The following is a 4844-nucleotide window of genomic DNA, read 5'->3' as shown; positions in this document are numbered from 1 at the left end:
GCCTTCTTCACTGCCTGCTGCACTTGCTCATTCACCTTCAGTGACTGATGAACAAGAACTCCTAGATCTCTTTGTATTTCTCCCTTACCTAACTCTACACCGTTCGGATAATAATCTGCCTTCCTGTTCTTACTCCCAAAGTGGATAACCTCACACTTATTCACATTAAACGTCATCTGCCAAGTATCTGCCCACTCACCCAGCCTATCCAATTCACCCTGAATTCTCCTAACATCCTCATCACATGTCACACTGCCACCCAGCTTAGTATCAGCAGCAAATTTGCTGATGTTATTTTCAATGCCTTCATCCAAATCGTTGATGTAAATCGTAAACAGCTGCGGTCCCAATACCGAGCCCTGTGGCACCCCACTAGTCACCACCTGCCATTCCGAGAAACACCCATTCACCGCTACCCTTTGCTTTCTATCTGCCAACCAGTTTTCTATCCATGTCAATGTATTCCCCCCGATGCCCTGAGCTTTGATTTTACCCACCAATCTCCTATGTGGGACCTTATCAAATGCCTTCTGAAAATCGAGGTTCACTACATCCACTGGATCTCCCCCATCTAACTTCTTGGTTGCATCCTCGAAAAACTCCAACAGATTAGTCAAGCATGATTTACCCTTGGTAAATCCATGCTGGCTCGGCCCAATCCTATCACTGCTATCTAGATATGCCACTATTTCATCCTTAATAATGGACTCTAGCATCTTCCCCACCACCGATGTCAGGCTGACAGGACGATAGTTCTCTGTTTTCTCCCTCCCTCCTTTCTTAAAAAGTGGGATAACATTAGCCATTCTCCAATCCTCAGGAACTGATCCTGAATCTAAGGAACATTGGAAAATGATTACCAATGCATCCGCAATTTCCAGGGCCACCAACCATCTGGACCTGGGGATTTGTCAGCCTTCAGTCCCATCAGTCTTCTCATCACCGTTTCCTTCCTAATGTCAATCTGTTTCATTTCCTCTGTTACCCTATGTCCTTGCCCCTATCCATACATCTGGGAGATTGCTTGTGTCTTCCTTAGTGAAAACAGATCTAAAGTACTCATTAAATTCTTCACCAAGACCAAGGAGATGGTGGTGGACTTTAGGAGATCTAGGCCTCATATGGAGCCAGTGATCATTAATGGAGAATGTGTGGAGAAGGTTAAGACCTACAAGTATCTGGGAGTACAGTTAGATGAGAAGCTAGACTGGACTGCCAACACAGATGCCTTGTGCAGGAAGGCACAGAGTCGACTGTACTTCCTTAGAAGGTTGGCGTCATTCAATGTCTGCAGTGAGATGCTGAAGATGTTCTATAGGTCAGTTGTTGAGAGCGCCCTCTTCTTTGTGGTGGCGTGTTGGGGAGGAAGCATTAAGAAGAAGGACGCCTCACGTCTTAATAAGCTGGTAAGGAGGGCGGGCTCTGTCGTGGGCAAAGTACTGGAGAGTTTAACATCGGTAGCTGAGCGAAGGGCGCTGAGTAGGCTACGGTCAATTATGGAAAACCCTGAACATCCTCTACATAGCACCATCCAGAGACAGAGAAGCAGTTTCAGTGACAGGTTACTGTCGATGCAATGCTCCTCAGACAGGATGAAGAGGTCAATACTCCCCAATGCCATTAGGCTTTACAATTCAACTGCCAGGACTTAAGAACTTTTTTTAAAGCTATTATTAATGCTTTTTGAGTTGGTGATTTAGATGCATATCATATTATTACTGAGTTAAGTATTGTATGTAATGAGTTTTTGCTACAACAAGTGCATGGGACATTGGAAAAAATGTTGAATTTCCCCATGGGGATGAATAAAGTATCTATCTATCTATCTATCTATCTATCTATCTATCTATCTATCTATCTATCTATCTATCTATCTATCTATCTATCTATCTATCTATCTATCTATCTATCATTTCTCTGTTTCCCATAACAATTTCACCCAATTCATTCTTCAAGGGCCCAACATTGTTCTTAACTATCTTCTTTCTCTTCACATACCTAAAAAAGCTTTTGCTATCCTCCTTTATATTCCTGGCTAGCTTGCGTTCGTACCTCATTTTTTCTCCCCGTATTGTCTTTTTAGTAAAGTTCTGTTGTTCCTTAAAAATTCCCAATCATCTGTCCTCCCACTCACCTTAGCTCTGTCATACTTCCTTTTTTTTAATGCTATGCAATCTCTGACTTTCTTTGTCAACCACTGTGGCCCCTTATCCCCCTTTGAATCCTTCCTTCTCTGGGGGATGAACTGATTTTGCACCTTGTGCATTATTCCCAAGAATACCTGCCATTGCTGTTCCACTGTCTTTTCTGCTAGGCTATCTGTCCAGTCAACTTTGGCCAGCTCCTCCCTCATGGCTCCATAGTTTCCCCTGTTCAACTGCAACACTGACACCTCCGAGCTGCCCTTATCCTTCTCAAATTGCAGATACCTATCCAAAATTCTCTTAATTGTTATAATTCTACCTGTAGCTCGTTCCAAGCTCGCCACAACCTCTGGATGAAGACGTTATACTTGAATATTTCACCGTCCACTCTAAAGCTTTGATCTCGAGTTGTCGTCTCGTCCAACCTGAGGGGAAAAGCCTGCAGGAATTCGCCTTGCCTGTCGCCCTCATAATTTTGTATTCATCTAAATATCTCCTCTCATTCTTCTACGCTCCACTGACAGAAATTCTAAAATATATCATTCAGGGGGCTCGTCCGGGATTTGAACCCGGGACCTCTCGCATGCTTGTAAATTCAGACCCAAAGCGAGAATCATACCTCTAGACCAACGAGCCCGTTCTATTTTTATGACGTAAAACTGATGCCTTTCACTTACTCAATCTCCTTCCTCAACACATCTGGGAGGTGTTTTATGTCTGACCTTGGAAGACAGGACCAAAGTAGAACAAAGAACAAAGACCTTGTCTTTGACCAGCACAAAGACCAGCACACTAGAGGCCCTTCAGACCACCATGTTTTATCCACCTATGTAAACCTACTTTCCCGTAGCTATAACTCTTCCCTCCTACACAGGCCATAATCCGACAATTTAACGCTCACCAGTCTATGTAGGTGTCTTTTAAAATTCGCAGTTACAAACGCGTCTACCACACTGTTCCAAAACCCACCACACTCTGTACAAACAACTTATCTCTGACATCTCCCCTAAACTTTCCTCCACTCTCCTTGCCGCTACCTGCAAGGAGTTTGTACGTTCTCCCCATTTCCGCGTAGATAATCTGATCAACTATTTTAGTTAGACCTCCCCCACCTCCTCTATCTGTTACCTCACCCACGTCACTGCACTGTCAGCATTTTAAAACGCCTTTTTATATTAGAAATGTATTTTATTCCATATCCATACTTTAACCACTAACTACATTTTATAACATTCTTTATTCTTCATCATTGCTGAATGTTCGATTATTTTATCGCGTGATTTTCGTGTTGACGAGCACACCACAGCAAATTCCTTATAGAGTAATGTGAACGAGTCTTAGGCACATATAAATAGCTCGGAAGCCTAAGATTTTTGCACAGTACTGCAGTAATTTTATGTATTGCACTTTACTGCTGCCGCCGAAAAAACAACAAATATCATGACATATGTGAGTGATGACAAACCTGATTCTGATATGGGTCTCTGTTGTGGACTGAGAGTGGGAAGGAGACAGGGAAAGGGGAATCATGTTTGGGAAAAGTGGAAGGGAGATGGGAGAGAGCGGGAAGCACCAGTGAGACATTCGGTGATGATCAATAAACTGACTGCTTGGAATCAGACGACCTTGCCTGCTGCCTCAGCGCTGAGTGCCTGCACCTACGTCACTCTGACCCCAGAGCTCCTTCTCTACCACCCGTCCAACACTCCCTCCCGCGGCGCTCCATCTTCACCATTCCCAAGACCCTTTCCTCCCGCCAAATCTACCAACCCGTTCTACACTGCATGTTGACAAATACAGTACTGGGCAGAACTCTTAGGCACTTGAGCTGTATATCTGTCTGTGACTGAGACATTTGCACAGTACTGTATATGCTCGCGCGCACTTGTATGTATATTTTTTCCTGTTCGGCCACGTATTTTCAATCCTTCTATTCCCTTCTCCATGCTCTGTCTGACCCCACCATTATATGCCACAAATACAGCTATGTCCCAGCTTTCGGAGATAACCTAAAATTATTCCGCAGCTTTGAGAAATTTATGTGTTTAAGATCACCTTTGTTTCATCTGATATTGCGGGAGATGTTCTGGGCTGGAAACGGTTAAACGAGTGTGTTTGTTCAGTGACTGTAATTAATGACGGTCTCACTGGAAACCGCTGACGTTTGGTGACTTTTCCTTCTCTCCAGTTCATCAGTAAATATGGCTCTTCCCACACTTCCGTGAGATCATTTCCATCGGCACTGCCGGGACAACTGCGCTGCCCCGAGGCAGAGCGTGGTATTACACGTGAAAGATATAGCTCGGTTCTGCATTCTCACTGCTGTGGTGCTTGTTGTTATATCCAGGTACTGATGCTATAAACCACGCATTTGGTCCTTCTGTACACTCAGACTGAGATGTAGCTATTTTTTCTCTTTGCTCTGAATGCAATATTGACTCCTGAATACATATTACCTTAAGCTGACGTTCTGGGTAAGTTGCTGACAGCACTTAACATTCTACTTTCAAGAGACACACAATCTCACTTTCACCGCATCTTCCACTTGTATTGATGTCAGCTTCATTTCCATCTCTATTGACTGATTTATTTATTTAAAGATACAGCACGGTAACAGCCAATGAGCTCGCACCGCCCAATTACACCCATGTGACCAGTTACCCTACTGACCCGCACGTCTCTGGGATGTGGGAGGAAACC

The 4844-nt window shown here is 43.9% G+C and overlaps 1 non-coding gene across 1 annotated transcript; it reads right to left on the bottom strand.

The window, feature by feature from the left end:
* Positions 1–2692: 2692 nt before the first annotated feature.
* trnap-ugg (transfer RNA proline (anticodon UGG)) lies at positions 2693–2780 on the bottom strand. Its single transcript is given in 2 exon segments — positions 2693–2728; positions 2745–2780. It is a non-coding gene; the product is annotated as a tRNA-Pro (tRNA).
* Positions 2781–4844: the final 2064 nt, after the last annotated feature.

The sequence above is a fragment of the Hemitrygon akajei genome, unplaced genomic scaffold (genome assembly GCF_048418815.1).
Source record: "Hemitrygon akajei unplaced genomic scaffold, sHemAka1.3 Scf000072, whole genome shotgun sequence".
Taxonomy (NCBI): Eukaryota; Metazoa; Chordata; class Chondrichthyes; order Myliobatiformes; family Dasyatidae; genus Hemitrygon; species Hemitrygon akajei.
The sequence above is the reverse complement of the archived record's forward strand: the minus strand, read 5'-3'. Positions and strand labels throughout refer to the sequence as shown.